The sequence below is a fragment of the Anolis carolinensis genome, chromosome 3 (assembly GCF_035594765.1).
Source record: "Anolis carolinensis isolate JA03-04 chromosome 3, rAnoCar3.1.pri, whole genome shotgun sequence".
NCBI lineage: Eukaryota > Metazoa > Chordata > Lepidosauria > Squamata > Dactyloidae > Anolis > Anolis carolinensis.
This window is the reverse complement of record NC_085843.1, coordinates 178,852,541-178,873,434: the sequence shown is the minus strand read 5'-3', so window position 1 is coordinate 178,873,434 and position 20,894 is coordinate 178,852,541.

The window sequence follows — 20,894 nt, the reverse complement described above, 5'->3', positions numbered from 1 at the left end:
AGTAACACTAAAAGATGTTTGTGAATGAGATTTGCAAATTCCCTCCTCAAACTGCAGATTCTAGGATTCCAGAGAATATTGCCATGATAGTTAAAGTTGAATATTGTACAATGATATAACAGTGTAATGTGAAAGTGCCCTTCTCCCACAGTGTGTCCCAAGCATTGTAGTCACCCAAGTAATGATGCAATAGCACCTTCTGCCTGGAAAAATAGCTGTTTTATTTTAAAGTCCTGGTCAACTCATTTGCACTTTTTTTCAACTCATTTCAGAGTTAGTGGGATTTCTTCTCAACTTCAAAACATTAAAATTATACATTTCAAATTTTTGTAGTATTTTAATCAGTGAGTATTTTGTTTCATTTTTCCTTGGTATCCATCCTCTGTGGTTTGGTTGCATGTCCCTCCTGGATACCGATGTCTAGCTGCATACAGTGGTGAAATAAAATGGCATCCCTTATATAAACTGCAAAATCAATCTTTAATTTTTGGATTTTAAAAAAATCAATTGTGGATGGTGGCATCCATAGATACAGAATTTGTCCATAAGGAGGGCCAACTGTATCTTTCGAATCAATTTCGTAACAGGGGCAATGTTGATTTTTCCCCTGACTCATGCTGGAGGCAAACAGAGACTTGTATTAACTTCTCCCATTTTAGCAGAGAGAACAACACACCTGAAGTGAGAGAAACTCCAGACTTACTGTCTGGAAACCAATGATAACTTATCCTGAGTTGGAAAGGGGAGGAGGTGCACTGCTTGGAGAGGTATTTTCAAAAGGTTCTCACTGTGAGTTTCCTTCCAATCGGATACATTGAGTCTCATTCATGGAAGAAGAGCAGGATATAAATCAAATCAATAAAGGCAACTAATAAATACATCCAATCACTCAACCATTTATTTCTTCAGCTGTTAGTAAACTTTTAAATTATACTTTCTTTCCTAATAGAGCCACCTAAGTAAAAGGGAAAGGCACATAGATGCAGAACCCCTCAACCCTTGTTCACCCTGAGAATGTGCTTTCAGTGCCGGAACTGGAGGGAGCCAGCGTAGGATAATGGTTTGAGTTTTGGAGTAGGACTCGAAGAGGGACCAGCATCTGAACCTGCTTGGCCATAGAGGCCCCCTGACGACTTTTGGCAAGTCACACACTCTCATCCTCAAAGGGAGGTACCCCCCCCCACACACACACACACAACAAACCTTGCCAAGAATCCTCCATGACAGGTTCATCTTAGGATTTCCATAAGTCAGAAAAAACCTAAAGACACACCACAATAATAACCAAAGTTGGAAGCCACACAAAAATCTTCTGCTTCTATAACAGCTCCTGCTTCTTTCTAACCTTTCTTGATTTTAGCAGAAGTCATTGCAGCCATTACATAATGTATCCCTAACTGATTTAACATGTGTACATTAGATGGAAATAAAGCCTTTTTAAAAGATACTGATCAGAAGAGAGCTGATCAGATATTTAAATGACCTCAGTATTTATCTCAGCATATTGGTACAATATAATATGGGAACACAAAGATACAGAATCTTTCCTTAAAAGCATGCTTCTCTGTGTTTGCAGGATCAGTACCTTCACATTTACTACTTAGTGGACTGCTTTAAACATTTTTCAGAAACCTATATTTCGGCCATTTATAGGCATCTGCAGCAGATATATTTAACCAGGAAGGACAATTATCCATTTTGATAAGATTTTGCTTGTAAGGAAAACTGGAAAGTTGTACTTGGTTGATATGTCACCCACCCTCCGTTCACAGTTAAAACCATGTTAATGTAAGGTTGCAATGTATTCAATAAAAATAACATTTTGACTTGGTGCCAGAGAAATGACAATATATGTACCACTGTTGGGCTTTCCCAAGGGGAGGGCATTCCCCAAGGGAGATGTCTCTGCCCCATATCCTCCCTGCAGTGATGGGACAGCAGATCTCGGGCAGCCCTTGGGAATGGAGAGGGTTCCTTCAAGCCTCAAGGTCTCAAGACATTTAAGGTGCTGAATTTTATCACCAGCATCTTGAATTCAGACTGAAAGTCAACTAGCTGCCAGTTCTTTCGGATTAAATATATTCTACAGTTTCATGTTTCATGGGATTTTTTTTATTCTCACTTTTTATCATTTTGGCTTCTGAATATTGGGGTCAGGAACTCTGAAACCTGCTGAGATATATTAACATGGGATGTAATTTTTATGTTGCTTTGAATGCCCCTTTCCCCCAGAAAACTGGGACTCAGAGTAGCATACAAATTAAAACCAATAAAACAGAGTTAAAACATACCAATAACTAACATTAAAATGTAAACAACACCATTTAAAAATATATTATTTAATAATCACAAAAAGCAATTTTAAAACCATACAATTAGTATAGACAGTATTGCACCCTGTGAAAAGTCCTTTCTTTAAAAACATAAATTACTTAAAATCCCATGAGATTTTAGCTAGTAGAATGACAGCAACTTTAATTTCTCTTTAAAATGAATAAGGAGGCCCTGTTTGGTGGCCTCACCTGTGACAGGCATAGGATTGGAATTATCATTGAAAAGCTATCTGTTTCTTGTGCATTATCAGATTTCCCCATGCCTTTTATTACTTGATTTCACTTTTTTATGGTGCCCAACCTTTGGGCCTCCAGGTATTTTGGACTTCAGCTCCCAGAATTCCTGACAGTTGGCCAATCTGCTTGCGGCTCCTGGGATTTAGTCCCAAACAACTGGAGGACCAAAGGTTGGCCACCACTTTAAGAAGGAAAGAGTGGCAATTGTAACACCTTGTTCTTTGAAATTAACTAGTGATAATGTAAAAGTAGGTATTTGAAGTGATCCTACTCCTATAATCTATATTACTTTGAAATCATTGCCATTGAAATACATAATATTTCTACTAATGTTTTGATTGAGATGTTTAGGAAGGAAAATCCTTTTCCAAAACTGATTTGCTTGAAGAAAGTATCAGGTTTGTTTGTTTTTTTAACTGCAAGTTACCTCAGCAGCAAGCCATTCATTCACTTTCCTTGCTACAGTCAGTCACAGTTAAACTGCCCAAATTGGCCCTGTAATGAACCTATTCTTCATTTATTATTCCAAAGCCTTTCCTTTTAAAGCTATCAAACACCCCCTCCAATTAAGCAGAAAGAGAATGCCTCATTTTCCCTGTTCTGCATCTACAGGCCTTCAGAGTCCATCTAGAGCCCACTGATTGGCCCTAAGTGTAAATATTGTAGGAGAGGATTTCCTTCCCCAATCTTATAAATAATGCTTATAAATTCAGTCATAGTTCTTTTTCTGTTTTAATTGCAAACACCATTTTACTCTTGGAAGGTGCTCAAACTTCTTATTCATTTCACATTCTAATCGTATCCATGTTTATCCACTAAGACCCATTGAACACGCCACCCCTTTTAACTCATGAGCAATATATCTGCAATCTCCTAAACTGGAGACAAACAGAAGACAAAGGGACTTCTCAGAACTAAGCAAGAGAGATCCATGAGTAAGACAGCAATTTAATCTCAGTTGTTTGTCTATTGACTGAGAGAAGTTGAGATCTCCATCATTCAGTACAACATTTGGGGATTTATTGACCATCTCAACAAAACCACTCAAGAGCCAAGAGATAGTTTAAAAAGAGCCCCTTGGAGTCAAGGGGCTCTTTTTCCCCAGGGAAAATCCAGCTTTGGTCCCTAAAAAGGTCACAAAGTCTGATTTGGGAGTTGCCAGTAATTTCTCAAATATTGAAGAAGAGCAATGTGGTTGGTGGGATACCATTTATTAGAATGCTCTCATTGAAAGGTACTTCTCTGATCAAGACTGTCTTGATAGCTGAAAGAACCCCTGAATCCCATCCTCAGCACTCAGTCAGGACAATAGCTGGTTGCTTCTCTGTGACTCTGCTTCTTCAAGTGGCCATCTGTGAACTCAGAGATATGGTTTTTCTGTGCCAGGAGACTCCATCTTTGGAAACATCTAGGGAAAAATAGTTGTTTTGCAATAGCTTTCCTCTTCCCACTGTCTATACTCTCCTTCATTTCTCCTCAAATTTCACTTCCTGTTCATCCAGTCTGAACTGGCCCATGGTCTATGTACAAGAGCAAGGGTGAGCAAACTTACATGTGTTGTAGCAGCAAATTACGTAGCTGCTCTGATTCCATTAAAACAGTGATTCTCGAACTCTGCTCCTCCAGGTATTTTGGACTTCAGCTCTCACAAAACCCAGACAGTTTGCCAGCTGTTAGGAATTATGGGAACTGAACTCCAAAATATCTGGAGGAGCAGAGTTTGAGAAACACTGCATTAGAGGTCTTCAAGAACAATTCTGAATGGTGGACTTTTCTGCTAGCAAAACTATGATATCTTACCATATAAACTCCACATACATTTTTCCAGAGGCATGGAACCAATTCATAAGAAAATAGCAATAAAAACAGAATTATTGACCAATTCATTTATTGGATATTAGCTGTAGCAGTGCATCCACATGTTTTCCGAAAATGATATCCAAATGGGAAAGGAGTAAACATGAAGGGACTATAGAGAAATTCACAAATCCCATCACTTGATACCTATTATCCCATCATACTTTTTAGCCAAGCAACATCTTTCCCCAATCTCACAAAGAATAGAAATCAGTTTTCAGAATATCCTGAGAAGGACAAAGGCAGAGACAGAAATGTGCTACAGTGTGAGCTGGCTCTAGTAAACTCCAATGCAAGTAGTCATACCACTGAGAATACCAGGGAATAATTTCTTCCCAACATCACCTGTGATAGAATACCAGATTTAATTAAAGCAGACAAACCCTCCTTCCAAGACCAAGTTTACAGAAGATGATAATCCCCCCAACTGTCTTTACTCCTTCCACAAACACAACTCAGCTGCTATATAATAGCAAGCAAGCAAACACATTAAGTCCATAGACACAGAACAGCAACTGCGATTTTAAAGACACATTACAATATAAATCACATAGCATACAAATCTACACCAATTCAGTGGTTCCCTGACTTTGGTCTTTTAGATATTTAGGACCAGGTTAGCCAACAGTTGGCAACTCTGAAAGCCAGTTTAAAATACCTGGAGGATCACATTTTAGGGACCATTGATCCCATCCTTAATCACAATTCTAAAAGAAGGAGCCCTTGGTGGCGTAGTAGACTAAAGCCTTGTGACTTGAAGGTTGGGTTGCTGACCTGAAGGCTGCCAGGTTCGAATCCCACCCAGGGAGAGCGCGGATGAGCTCCCTCTATCAGCTCCAGCTCCATGCGGGGACATGAGAGAAGCCTCCCACAAGGATGGTAAAAACATCAAAACATCTGGGCGTCCCCTGGGCAACATCCTTGCAGACGGCCAATTCTCACTCCAGAAGCGACTCAAGTTGCTCCTGACATGAAAAAAAAAATCTAAAAGAATTATGGAGAACATCTAAAGGGCTTCTCCTGTCATTCTTCAAAGGTGGAATGGTTTTACTCCTGACAACAAATAACAGGAACACCATGACTACAACCGACATAATGCTGTTACAATTTGATAAATGTTGCAATCTAAAACATCTATCTTTCACATGTATACATTTTCTCTTTGAATTATATGCAAGAACTACTAAGGCCATGAGTGAAGTTGCCCATAACCTTATTCAAAGGGATGTTCAATTTATCTATGTAAGAGATGGTTTTGCAATAATTTACAACTAAAATGGTGTGCAGTGAGGTCTGATCAGAAGCCATGGCTTCATCCTATTCTCCTGATAGAAAAAGACAGTGGATAATATTTCATTAAAAAATAACCAAAGTGAGGAATGAGACACATGCGTAAATAACTACTGCACCAAGCTGTATATGCTCTACTTTTCTTACATCTCAATTGTCCGCTTGTAGGGGATACTCTGTGTGGTCAGAAAAAGCAGAAGCAGATTTTTCCGCAATGGTTTAAACATCTCCAGGAAGGATGAGTCTATGAAGTGGAACATGTTCCCAATTGTAATAATCACTGAAGAGTCCAGGATGCTTCCATGTAAAAGAAGCAACACCTACAGGTAATTTTAACTTTAAAATTGCTGTTGGGTTCTTACTTTGCATTCTTTTATGCCCATAGGTTCTGGTGAGAAAAGTGATTTGTGTGGTGAGTAAATTATAGTGCAATGTGCCTTTAAAGCTGGAGCAGCTGCTTTGTATATATATAGGGATAATGCTCAGGTTTGTTACACTGTGACTACAGAAGTCTGTCTGTGGGACTGGGAAGACGTGTTTGAAAGAGCTGGTAAGATATGTTAGTGTTATTACTCTGTTAGCCTGTATACTAAACCCTGGTACTAGCGGGTTCTTCTGACCAGTTGTACCTGTTGGTTAACTCCCTGACATAGCCTCAGTGTTCACCCCAGTCTAAGGCTGTTCCCATGACCTTGTAGCACCTTAACTTCCCTCTTGTTTACAAGTTCCACTCAGTGCACTTTGCCCAGCTCATTTTATGTTTTTATTGCTGTGTTTCTCAAGTGTTTTATAATGATTGTGATTTTTAATGCCTTTTAAATTTATTTGTGTGTTTTTGTATTTTATATTATATTATTGTATGTTGGTTTTATATCTGTAAGCCGCCCCGAGTCCCTCTGAGGAGATGGTGGCGGGGTACAAAAATAAAATTATTATTATTATTGTTATTATTATTATTATTAGCCTTGTTTTGTGTATGCTGTTTTTCAAAGATAAGGAGAGCATTTAGTAGTTTTAATCAAATGTGATGCTTTGTTTCAGGCTCAACTGAGGAATTTTTTTTCTACGGCATTCTCAATTTCATGTACCTGTTTTGGAGTTTGAATGTCCCATTCCAGAATGTTCTACAGTCATAGTTTCCTTGTTAGCCTTGAGAAAAGGTGTGGTCAAAATTTGTGGACTAGAAAGAAGTGCTTTTGGCTATCCACTTGGAGGAACTGGAAATAAATTACTCCATCACTAAATTACTCCACCACCATCTCTCTAGATCACAACCTTGTTGGACACACATTTGTTTCCTCTGCCTCCTTTCACTTTTTTTCAAAGGCAGAGGCAGCCAACAGGAAGTCGCCGGGGGATGCATCTTCACTCTTCAGCTCCTGCCCTATGTTTGGGGATTCTTTCTCCAGCTCCTTCCCCAGGCTGTAGGTTTGGCATACTCCACCGGCGCTGTTGTTGGACACAATTTTTTTCCTCTGCCTCCTCTGAAAGAACCTTTCTCATCAAATCTTGGCTTTTTTCCATAATAAGTTGCATTTTTGTGTGTTTGCCTTTTTAAGATGAATTCGCAATTCAGAGTTGAACATTATTTTGCTGGAAGCCAATGGACTTGAAATAATACAATTATTTTTTTTCTCTGGAAATGGCCCTAATCTAGCTGTGCCCTTTGGACAAGCTAAAGCTTTTCAATCCTTTGTGAATGCAGCTCCACATTGTGCATTACAGAACTCCAAGCATGATAGGACAATGGCATAGCCAGGTGAGACCTTCCTAGAAATGAATCTATCTGTAAGTTCACTGAAACTAGGTTGATGTCTTTCAGTGTTTCAGTGTTGAATTCAGAACTGTCTTCAGTAACCCATCTGCAACTTGTTTTGGTTTTATGTGATCACAAGCATCTTTTTTATTTGGATTTTTTGTTTGTTTGCCATTTTCCAGGATTTCAATTCTTTGGGTTAGAATTGAAACCTTTTCTTTGCATTGAAATGGGTTTCTCTTAAGCAGCATGACTGGACAAGAGGATATTCTTGGGAGCCTCCAGGTGAGCGATTCCCTATCACCACCTTTGGAACTCCAAGAACTACCAAAGTTACACAAAACAAACAAGCCTTATCACAAAAACAGATGGCATAGTTGATGGCATGCAAGCCTGACAAGAAATCCAGAAGAACCAACAAGGACCAGACTTCCGTTAGAATAGTCTTTCCTGATGATCGAAGCCAATGTTGTCTCCTATCAAGACCTAAGAGCCCCGGTGGCAAAGTGTGTTAAAGCACTGAGCTGCTGAACTTGCAGACCGAAAGGTCACAGGTTCAAATCCAGGGAGCGGAGTGAGCGCCCGCTGTTAGCTCCAGCTTCTGCCAACCTAGCAGTTCGAAAACATGCAAATGTGAGTAGATCAATAGGCACTGCTCTGGCGAGAAGGCAACGGCGCTCCATGCAGACACGCCGGCCACGTGACCTTGGAGGAATCTACGGACAATGCCAGCTCTTCGGCTTAGAAATGGTGATGAGCACCAACCCCCAGAGTCAGACATGAATGGACTTAACGTCAAGGGAAACCTATCAAGACCTAATAGGCCAATACAGATAATGCAGCAGTACAAAGGGACCATTGTTGAACTGTGTTCAGAAGACAGCAATGAATCCTTGCCACCAGGGACTGAAAGGTGGAGTCTGCTCTGATTCTTTAACCTTATTTTTCACTTATTTCCAAAAAACCCTTTTGTTCTCTGGATGCCTTCCTGGGTATCCACGTCAGGACAGGTATTCATTTTATTATTCTAACATTTGCACTGTGCTGTCATTTTCTATTAGAAACAAAGGGGTCTTGATTCCCAGAGTACTGGGTATACGTTTTGGCATGGAAGTGAAAACCTTTCCAGTTCTCTAGCCAGTAAAGTGAGATACTTAAGAGAGCTTGAAATGGGAAGCCATGCATACTTAGTGTACTTGTTTTTTTAATTGAGATTGAAAAATGTTTTGTGGTTTTATATGCTCTGATATTGGGAATGGACAAATTAATGACGAGAATGACAATGTTAATGAGTGGAGGAAAGAGGAATGTGAAATGTTGTGCTTTGCAATCATGCAACCCCACCACCATCACTATTATATCTATCTCTTCCTGATGAGTTTATGTCAGAGGCAAGGTTGGAAAGTGGCATCTCCTAATTTCTGTAGAGCCCCCATCCTAAGCATACTTTGGGAAGGGGCCCTTAAAGACAACCCCATTATTTCCTTTCAAGAATGTCCAAAATGAAATTCCATTGTAGAGGAATGCAACTTAATTATGTGTTCAGCTAGAATGGGAAAACTATTTGGGTAGCCATTACATGAAAACTATTCATGTTTTGTGTGTGGAAAGCATCTTCTTAGCAACAACTAGGATACATTGTTTCTGATTTCCAATTTTCGAAGTTGAGATTTTCTTTCTTAGAATCAAGGCTCTTTTCCCATTTAGGATCATGGAAACAATCAAGTAGAATATTATGGAAAGTGCAGACTTTTTTTGGTAATCGTTTTTATTTATGTGAATATAGTGCATTGAAAGTGGGAGAACAAATAATAACTAAGAGATAGTAGGAAGTAGCGAGGAAAGAGAAAAAGATGGGGGACAAGGAGGGAGAAAAAGGAAAAATAATAACAAAAAATACAGTTGTGCTCTTGATTGTGGTTTGACTTCCCATCTTGGCTTCGGAGGTTCTTTTTTTTTTCGTTATCTTAAAGTTTCTTTGGTCTCCTTCTGTTTAGATCAATTTTTATATATGGGACAGATGTATCATAAGGTTTGTTCTTCTTTTTCTCATGAATTTTATAAAGCATGTCCAGTAGGTTTTATTTTTCCCTTCTCATAACTTTTGTGTTAAGCTGTCCATTTGAATTATATATCACAGACAATACAACCTCAAGAGAAATCTTTATTACAAAAATGTTATGACAAAATTCAGTAAAAAAATTCCATGAATTACTGCAAACTCTTAATTATTTCAGAAACTTATATATGAGCAAGGCTAGCAGTTAGCAGTTATGAAGCCCCAGCAAACCATGGCACCCAACTATGTTCCTTGTGTTGACTCCATGAACAGCAGGATGGCCAGAAGCCAACAATAAAAACATGTTGGTATTACAGATGTAGTTTTCACCAGCTAAGATGATTTTTATGCAGTCTGTGGGTGAAGTTGCTAAGTGCTTATTGCAAGGAAGCCTGTTAGTGAAAAGGAGTGTCCTGCTCTGGCAAGGCCCCCTACTATCGATATGGTGGCTGCTGTGCAGCGGATGGAAGATGAGGGTGGTTAGTGCTGAAAGCATCTGAGGGACTGTGCTGAAACATAATCTGTCTGTGTTGAGCACCACTTCTAGATTTTGAGCACCACTTCTAGAAGGGCCTTGTCTGGAAAGACCCTTAAACCTAGAAGAAGAAGACTCATTCATTGATGACAATTGCACACTATTTCTACTGTGCAGCCCAGGAAAGAAGCAAAGGGCTGGGTAAAAACTACAGGAAAATCAGAGACAGTCCAATTTTAATAACAAATTTTATTACAAAATATTAATGACAAATTTCAGTCAGAAATAGTCAAAAATATTGCAAACTTATAATTATTAAAGGAAGTTATTTTGCTGGGCGTCATTGCCAAGTGCCATTTGGAAAAGGACACTGACAGCTTTGCATATGTAAAGGACTGCCCTACCCTGGCAAGGCCCCCCACTGTGGATATGGAGACCACTATGCAGCTGATGGTAAATATGGCTGGTTAGTGCTGGAAGTGTGGGTGATGTTACCAAGTGCCATTTGGAAGGGACTCTGGTAGCTTTGCCAATGGGAAGGGTTGTTCTGCCCTGGCAAGGCCCCCCACTGTGGATATGGAGACCACTATGCAGCTGATGGTAAATATGGCTGGTTAGTGCTGGATGTGTGGGTGATGTTACCAAGTGCCATTTGGAAGGGACCCTGGTAGCTTTGCCAATGGGAAGGGTTGTTCTGCCCTGGCAAGGCCCCCCACTGTGGATATGGAGACCACTGTGCAGCTGATGGTAAATATGGATGGTTAGTGCTGGAAGTGTGGGTGATGTTACCAAGTGCCATTTGGAAGGGACCCTGGTAGCTTTGCCAATGGGAAGGGTTGTTCTACCCTGGCAAGGCCCCCCACTGTGGATATGGAGACCACTGTGCAGCTGATGGTAAATATGGATGGTTAGTGCTGGAAGTGTGGGTGATGTTACCAAGTGCCATTTGGAAGGGACCCTGGTAGCTTTGCCAATGGGACCCTGCCCTGGCAAGGCCCCCCATTGCGCATACAGAGGCCACTGTGCAGCAGATGGGAGACATGGCTGGTGAGTGCAGGAAGTGCCCAAGCGATTGTGCTCTTGCTCCACGCAGGCCATATCTCCAGGGAGGGCTGGACTGCTCCCAGGTGTAGAGGGCACTGCACAGCCATCATCCTCTTTTAAAAACTTGATAATGTTCATTATTTGTCTATTTTTCTCTGTATTTCTGATAGAGTCCTGGACAATTGAAGCCTGCCCTCCCTGCTGTTGGGTTTTAAATGAATAAACTTGGCTGTTGTCAATGTAGGAACCTGAAAGACAACCTGAGTCCCAAGGAGCATAGTCCGGCTGGTTCTGCTGGGAGCAATTTTGAACCCCAATGCCAAAATAAAAGGGAAAATTTTGGACACTGGGGCTCCAATGAAAGCGGTGGCCTGTCGTCTCCCAAACTGGCTGCTCCCACACTCATATCCTTGTGTGCAGAGATGATTCTGGCTTGTCCAGGTCTGTACTAACTGAGGATGAGGCCCCAGGTGTCCAGCCCAGCTGGGATGACTTGCTGACCTCTCTGTTGCCACTCCTGTGCGGGGAGGGAGGGCCCCTGCCTGGCTCTGGGGGGCTTTGCCTTCTTCCCTGGATCTCCTTCCCCAGTATTTAAGTGCCTGGTTCTTCTGTTCTGGAACCAGACCTCAAAGAGGAGAATCGGTTGTTTATTATTTCCAGAAAGTGAATACATACTTCTTGGCAAAGAATCACATCAGAGACTTGCCTCTCAGGAGCACTGGAGCCCAGGAGAGAGCCTACCTAGTTTTTAGGATTACTAATTTCTCCTCTTACCTTTTCCTCTGTGAAAACTACTTTTGGAGGGTGAATGTGTAATGTAGCTGGCATGACATAGAACTAGTTTCCATTGCATCCTTCCTGTGTTGCTGTGAGTTTTCCAGGCTGTCTGGCCATGTTCCAGAAGCATTCTCTCCTAATGTTTTGCCAATATCAATGACAGGCATCCTCAGAGTTTGATGGGGTCTCTTGGGAACTAAGCCAGTGAGGTTTATATATCTGCTTGAAGCACAAGTGAATGTTGCAACTGGCCACCTTGCTTAGCATTTAATGGCCTTACAGCTTCAAAGCCTGGCTGTTTCCTGACTGGGGAAATCCTTTCTTCGGAGGTGTTAGCTGGCCCTGATTGATTCTTGTCTGGAATTCCACTGTTTTCTGAGTGTTGCTCTTTATCCTGATTTTAGAGTTTTTTTTAAGTACAGTAGAGTCTCACTTATCCAACACTCGCTTATCCAACGTTCTGGATTATCTAACGCATTTTTGTAGTCAATGTTTTCAATACATCGTGATATTTTGGTGCTAAATTTGTAAATACAGTAATTACTATGTAGCATTACTGTGTACTGAACTACATTTTCTGTCAAATTTGTTGTCTAACATGTTTTGGTGCTTAATTTGTAAAATCATAACCTAATTTCATGTTTAATAGGCTTTTCCTTAATCCCTTCTTATTATCCAACATATTTGCTTATCCAACGTTCTGCCGTCCCGTTTACGTTGGATAAGCGAGACTCTACTGTACTGGTAGCCAGATTTTGTTCATTTTCATAGTTTCCTCCTTTCTGTTGAAATTGTCCACATGCTGTGGATTAGAACACATCTCATACTGGATTGCATCCTCTGATTTGGCCTCTCTACAACCCCATATATATATTTGCAAAGTACATGACATTTGTGGAAGTCTTTTTATCCTCCTGCACCTAGACAATTGGCCAGTTCAGATAAGTTGAATGGGAACTGAGATTTGAGTAGGAATCAAGCAGAGCATGGGCAGTGGGAAGGGGAGAGCTATTGCCAAAAGACCACTTGGCTCTAGAAGCTGTAGCCAGGGAGACTGGATACAAATAAGAGGGCAGTGGAAAGATAGAGAAAGAATCAGATAAAATTTCATCCATGTTTCATCTGTTGTGTAGCATAGATTTAAAATTGTAATAATTAGTGATTTCACGATGACAGATCTTAACAAGCTAGAGGGAGAGTTCTTTGTGCATTGTCGGAAAGTCCAGCTTGCATTCGCAGGAATATATGCCTGTAATGACTTTTATACAATACTATAAGTACATGAAATGTGTAAAATCTCATTTTGATTATTTCTGAATTGTGTGACAAGCAGTTAATAATAGTGCAAGTATCACAAGTGTTTAAAACCTTACATTTATGTTACTGACAAAAATACAGCTGAACATTAACAAATTGATAGCAGTGTTTTAATGTTCTTTGAAATGTTTATTTTAATATCCCTTGTTGCCTTAATGTTCTGTGTGCAGTGCAAATTTGACTGATTGGTTTTAATAAATATTTTCAAAATACAAGGTGTCTTATTTACAACAACATCTTTTTATCTTGTTGAAGAATGTAGGCAGTAATATAGATACAATAAAGAATGCAAATTTGTCACTGGATCTTTCTGTTTGTTTTCTTTAAGAATATATATATATATATATATATATATATATATATATATATATATATATTACTGAACAGGGGCAATAGGTCGAATAAATTCAGTTATCTGTGACCTGAAGCTTCACACTATAGCTGAAATTTCCATGTGGAGAAGAGACCTGGTTCCAAGGGGCTCTTTTCATACTGACCATCTCTTGGCTCTTGAGTAGTTTTGCTGAGATGGCCAAAAAAACCCCAAATGTAGTACTGGATGATGGAGATCCCAATTTCTCTCACACAATGAACAAACTTACTGAGATTAAACTGCTATCTTACTCATGGATGTCTCTTGCTTAGTTCTATAGGAGTCCCTTTATTTTCTCCTGCTTGTCTCTTCTTTAGGATATTGGAATTCTGGGAGCTGAAGTCCAAAAACCTTTAGGATCACAGGTTGGGAATTACTAGAATGTAACTGAAATCAACCAGAAAGAGGGCCTGAAGAAATCCAGCAATGTACATATATAATAATGGGAGTTGACGTCCAAAATACCTGGAGGGGAGAGTTTACCCATGCCTGGGACAGATGGTCCTTGCAATTCTATGAGCCTAAGATTTCTGATGGGCCCCAAGTTACCCACATTACATTAGTATTCTCCCTATGGTGGTGGGGACATGCTACTGGTTTTTTCTGCACCCCATGCCACATTTCTATCAAGTCCAAGGGACGCTGATAAGATAGAGGAGTCAAGGCCTCTATGAGACATTTAGTTGCTTGCTAAACTGCAGTCACAGGAGCAATTTTATCTGCACTTTCCTTCCTGAGTAACCTGGCTGGATATCCAATGACCTAATCTTTTTTGTGTGTGTGCTATTGTGTAAGTGAAATCTTCCCTGAGGTAGGGAGACTGGTAAAGGAGATTGGGGTGGGGAGTTAATTTGGTGGCTTAGCCAAAGAATGACTATCCCATCCCTACAACACAAAGCTGCCTGTTGGTTTTGTTTACACTTCTCTGTGTTTATTTTTATGTATCTCATTGTGCTGAGTTCAAAACTACACAAAACAGACAAAGCTACATTAAGTAGTTAAAAAAACTCGTATCCTTTTTTTTTCTCAGTGACATCACAGAAGGCAACAGCCAATCTAGTGACATCACAAAGGGCCAACCACCTTTGTGGTATTGACAACTTTTCCTAACAACCATGGGATTTGTAGTCCAAAACACCTGGAGGGCCAAAGTTTCCCCAAGCATGACCTGTCCCATCTCCTTGCCCAACAACTAGTCATCCAATCTCTGTTTGAAGATCTATGAATGACCAGAGCCAACGGTGAGTGAAGATGACAGTTCAAATCCAGCAGCATCTGAATGGCCACAGGTTGCCCACTCACATTTGAAATGAATGGACTTGATCCCATAGCATAGTTAATGGGCAGGAGAGACAGTGTGAAGCATTAGTCTGAGTATTTTAATTTTTTTGCTTTTCAAAAGAGAGAGAAAAGCAGTTAGATTCAAATGCCCCTGCTTTTATTGAGGAAATATTAAAGTTTACCAAAATCTTGAAAAGCACACAATTTTCAGGTAATTTGACAGTTGTTCAGTTCAGCAAACCAGGGAGAGTGTTTCCTTACACAGAAATCTCACCTGACATGAGCAGAGCAACATTCACAAAGAACTGTTTTTCAACAACAGTAGGAGACCTTGCAATAAACATATTTGGTGAGCATTATGGCTGTAACAAAATTCCAGTGAGACTGTCTGATATGTTTGAGGGCTTTTTAAAGCTTTTTAAAATGCATTTTAACTGTATGTGCTTTACATTTAAAGCGTTTCCATCAGTGCTGTCTCAGAAAAATCCTGCAAATCTCTTGGGAACACAGGTGGACAAATGTCAGCGTGCTCGAGGAAGCAAAGACCACCAGCATTGAAGCGATGCTCCTACGCCATCAACTCCACTGGACTGGCCACATTGTCCGAATGCCCGATCACTGTCTCCCAAAGCAGCTACTCTATTCCCAATTCAAGAACGGGAAACGTAATGTTGGTGGGCAGGAAAAGAGATTTAAAGATGGGCTTAACGCCAACTTTAAAAACTGTGGCATAGATCCTGAGAACTGGGAAGCCCTGCCCCTTGAGCGCTCTAATTGGTGGTCAGCTGTGTCCAGCAGTGCTGCGGAGTTCAAAGAGGCACAAATGGAGGGCTTAAGGGAGAAACGTTCCAAGAGGAAGGCCCGTCAAGCCAACCCTGACCAGGACCGCCTTCCACCTGGAAACCGATGTCCTGCGGGAAAACATGCAGATCATCGAGAATAGGTCTCTTCAGCCATCTACGGATCCATCCCCAAGTCAACAGAAACAGAGGACCATCATCCTCGAACTACGAGGGATCGCCTAAGTAAGTAAGTAAGTACATTTAAATTCTTGTTGTGGGCTACCTCAGGGCCAGTCCTGGGACAATAGGAAAATATTAAATAAATAAATAAATAAAAGCTAGGCAAATAGCTTCTGGTTCTCTACACTGGTTTTAACACTAAACCAGAAGTGGGAATTGTGCTGTCCTTTAGATGTCTACGAATCACATATTATTGCATAATTTCCTTCCCTGGTCTAGATGAAAAACCTCAACTACAACTGACTTGGTAAAATAGTTGAGACGTAATTCAATAATTATGCTAGTGCAGTTGATTCAATGTGGCCTTTGTCTAATTATGAGAGACAGTGAAAATAGGCCTAGACCCTCAGTGACTATATTCCAGCATGATGTCCAAGCTCTTTCTTTGGCTAATGGGTGGCTCAGATGTAATCCGGTAATTGCCCTGTTTTTCTCTGGAAGTTACTGGGGAACAAATTTCAGTGGCCTTCACCTCTTGGTGGCTAACAGAGGACAGAATATGACCCACCCACCCCCCTTAAGCCTTACTCTAGGATATTTTTGTGGAGTAGATATTTCATCATATATATTTCATCATATATATTACTAGATATATATCTTTACTGTGATATATATCTAGGATGTTAATGAAGAACTGAAAATGCAGAAGGAGGAGAGACATCACATGTGTTATGTATCCTCTCCAACTGCTCCCTTGCAACAAGGCTAGCTCCAGTTCATCTCCTCCTACTTTTTTCAGCTGCTTTTATTTATTTTTCGCTTATTTTCCTTGTTTCTCCCTTTGTTACCAGCTTACTTCAATGGCTGCAAACTGATTTAAATGCTAAAGTAGTTACACTCAACTCCGTGTTGGGGAGTGGAGGGGGCAGGTTCCTGCCCTTCCTATTTCTTCCTTTGCCATCTTTAAGGACACACGGATGAAATGTTGGAGCATATGGTGATATTTATTATTTGGAGGTATTTCCCCAAAGGGCTGCATTCAAACTATGTGCCAGACTGGTTGGGGGTTTCTGAGAGATGGAACCAAACATACCTTTTTGAAGACTTGAAAACTGCATTGTGGGATTTCATAAGGAAATGGTGCCTCAAATGTTATCCCTGTTTCTGGGTATATTTCACCTGCTGATTCCAAAATTTGCACCAATTTCCCCCATCAACTCTAGTTTGTGAGATACAGAACATATACCAGTTGCCACCTGCTCACTCTTAGAAAATCGTGATCACCATATCTAAGAAACAAGAGCTGATGTGGTCTATCCAATACAATTTTCTGAATCAGTGCCTGGAATAACCCAGGAACAGGTGTTATGGTTGAGCCTTATGGCTCCAATACTGGGAGACGTGGTCGTAAGACTCCTCGAGAGTCAGACTCTCTTGAGGAGCGAGAAAGGAAATGGCTGCGGGACTTATTTGCAGAACCAACAGACGAAGACTCCTTTGAGGGTTTTACCAAGGGAATGGAGGAAGAGGTGGTTAGCTCAGAGGAGGATGACATGGAATGGACTCGTGTGAGGGAGGATTTGGGTGTCACCGGCAATGCTAGTGTGGGAGGCGACTGGCAGGTTGCAGGATCGGACCCGTGGACGAGTTGGAGGGATGGAACGGGATCCACAGCTGGGGATGCTGTGGGGCGTAGTCAAACGTGTTTTAGCTCTGATGAGGATGATGATGATGAGGCACCTGGAATTAGGGTAACAGCTGACAGCGATGAGGAGTTGTAAACTGGCATAAAATGGGGTTTAGAATCCAGGGCTAATTGCATTGGGCAAGGTAATCTGGACAAACGCTTGGGCTCTTGTTGGGAATTTCCTGAATACGTAAGTTACCATTGTGCAACCTGTGTTTAATCTTATTAGCTTGGACCTCCGTCATCTTCTTGACGGACATTAATTGCCTATTCTGGATTGACGCTGGACTGACTGACTGACTACGACCTCGGACTACCCCTTCTGTGGCTTTCGGTGGAATTGGTGAACCAAAGACATCTGTACCTGGCTTTCGACCTCAGACCGGACTGGGACCCTGCTGACTGTTGCTACCCTGATTGAAGTGCCTGGATCCGGATTCCGTTTGTTGCACAGAGGAGTAACACCCTTAGTTACTCATTTGCAGCTTTCGAGTAGCAGAGAGGAATCTGCTGCCAGCTATTTATGTTTCTTTGAATCCTTGTTTATCAACTTTTGTTTGTTTAAATTGCCGGGCTGAAGTAAGCATTTTCTGTTTAACCCAGATTAAACTCCTGTTTAATCCGGTTTATCTTTTGAACCACTTTTAGTATCAGCGGAGTCTTTTTTGTGTATCTTTTACACTGAAGGCAAGTGTTTGCCTAGTCCTTTGTTTCATACGGCACTTTTTAGTTCTGTAACTTTAATAAACTGTGTTGAACTTTATCTGGTGGCGTTCTGTCCTTGACAACAGGCCTAAAACCAAGATACCAAGATTTGTTTTCACTTGGGCTGTGTAATAGTCCACAGTCCTTTCTAATATACTGAAAATCAAGGAGGGCCCAGTGGCGCAATGGTTCAAACCCTTGTGCCAGCAGACTTGAAGGTTGGGTTGCTGACCTGTAAATTGCCAGTTTGAATCCAATGTAAAGAAAATGGATTCCCTTGAATCAGCAAAGGAATAATCCACTATTACAATACTGAAGTAAATCACAAACATATACTTGTCAGTTTGAATCCAACCCAGGGAGAGAGCGGATGAGCTCCCTTTATAAGCTCCAGCTCCATGCAGGGACATGAGAGAAGCCTCCCACAAGGATGGCAAAACATCAAACATCTGTGTATTCCCTGGGCAACTTCCTTATAGATGGCCAATTCTCTCAAACCAGAAGCAACTTGCAGTTGCTCAAGTCTCTCCTAACATGAAAAAACCCCTGTTTGATCTAGGTCTTCCTTTGTTGTTGCCATTCAACAGGGGTCATGACTGGAGAGAATATTGACACCAGGATTACCTACGCAAGGTTCTGAATGTAGGATTCCTTCCTTCAAATCCTTAATTATAACTACTCTGTCTAGTTATATAAAGTTGCTGACTTTATTTGGAAACTAGATGTAGCAATAGTCTGACCAAGGTAAGGTAACTTTTGTCTGGTTTTGGTAACCTCCATAATTACATTCTGAATATTTTGGCCTGAGATAGATCTAAATTTGAACTTGCAATTAAAAGCAAAAAGGTTGTGGCAGCCACAGACCGTTTCAACATCAGAAATGATTACAGAATTAGCCAGTAATCTTTTTATTAGTGCCTGTCTGTGTTCACTTTTACCTCCTGCTGATTCATTTGGAGGACTGATAAGCATGTGCTTAACTTTAACTTCCCAGGTCTTCATTTACTGACCCCTTACCCTTCATTACTTAAGTGTTTCTGCAAACTGGAGAATGACACATTATTGCCTTGCAATGTGCACTAACAGATAATTTGGGATAAAGGGAAACCTGGGATTAGATCCTGGGATATAGGGCCTGTCTGGAAGTTGAGGAGAATACTACTCAACTCTTGATGACAATTGCAGCCTATTCTACTCTTCAGGAAAGAAGCAAAGGGCTGGATGAAAATTACAGAAAAATCAGAGACAGTCCAACTTTAAGCAATAACTTTATTATAAAATGTCAATGACAAATTTCAATCAGAATTAGTTAATAAAATACTACAAACTTATAACTGTTAAAGGAAATTATTTTGCTGTGTGTGGGTGCTGTTGCCAAGTGCCATTTGGAAGGGACCCTGGTAGCTTTGTCAATGAGAAGGATTGTCCTGCCCTGACAAGGCCCCCCACTGCACATACGGAGGCCACTGTGCAGTGGATGGGAAACGTGGCTGGTGAATGCAGGAAGTGCCCATGCGATTGTGCTCTTGCTCCACGCAGGCCATATCTCCAGGGAGGGCTGGACTGCTCCCAGGTGTAGAGGGCACTGCACAGCCATCATCCTCTTTTAAAAACTTGATAATGTTCATTATTTGTCTATTTTTCTCTGTATTTCTGATAGAGTCCTGGACAATTGAAGCCTGCCCTCCCTGCTGTTGAGTTTTAAATGAATAAACGTGGCTGTTGTCAATGTAGGAACCTGAAAGACAACCTGAGTCCCAAGGAGCATAGTCCGGCTGGCTCTGCTGGGAGCAATTTTGAACCCCAGTGCCAAAATAAAAGGGAAAATTTTGGACACTGGGGCTCCAATGAAAACCGGGGCTGAAAGCAGTGGCCTGTTGTCTCCCAAACTGGCTGCTCCCACACTCATATCCTTGTGTGCAGAGATGATTCTGGCTTGTCCAGGTCTGTATTAACTGAGGATGAGGCCCCAGGTGTCCAGTCCAGATGGGATGTCCTGCTGCCCTCTCTGTTGCTGCTCCTGTGGGGGGAGGGAGGACTCCTGCCCGGCTCTGGGGGGTCACCCTCTTGGCATGCCGGGTTTGCTTTTCCTTCTTCTCCGAATCTCCTTTCCCAGTATTTAAGTGCCTGGCTCTTCTGTTCTGAAACCAGACCTAAAAGAGGAGAATCGGTTCTTTATTATTTCCAGAAAGTGAATACATACTTCTTGGCACAGAATCACATCAAAGCCTTGCCTCTCAGGAGCACTGGAGCCCAGGAGAGAGCCTACCTAGTTTTTAGGATTACTAATTTCTCCTCTTACCTTTTCCTCTGTGAAAACTACTTTTGGAGGGTGAATGTGTAATGTAGCTGGCATGACATGGGATCTAGTTTCCATTGCATCCTTTCCTGTATTGCTGTGAGTTTTCCAGGCTGTCTGGCCATGTTCTAGAAGCATTCTCTCCTAACATTTTGCCCATATCTATGACAGGCATCCTCAGAGTTTGATGGGGTCTGTTGGGAACTAAGCCAGTGAGGTTTATATATCTGCTTGAAGCACAAGTGAATGTTGCAACTGGCCACCTTGCTTAACATTTAATGGCCTTACAGCTTCAAAGACTGCTGTTTCCTGACTGGGGGGATCCTTTCTTCGGAGGTGTTAGCTGGCCCTGGTTGATTCTTGTCTGGAATCCCACTTTTTTTTAGTGTTGCTCTTTATTTACTATCCTGATTTTAGAGTTTTTTCAATACAGTAGAGTCTC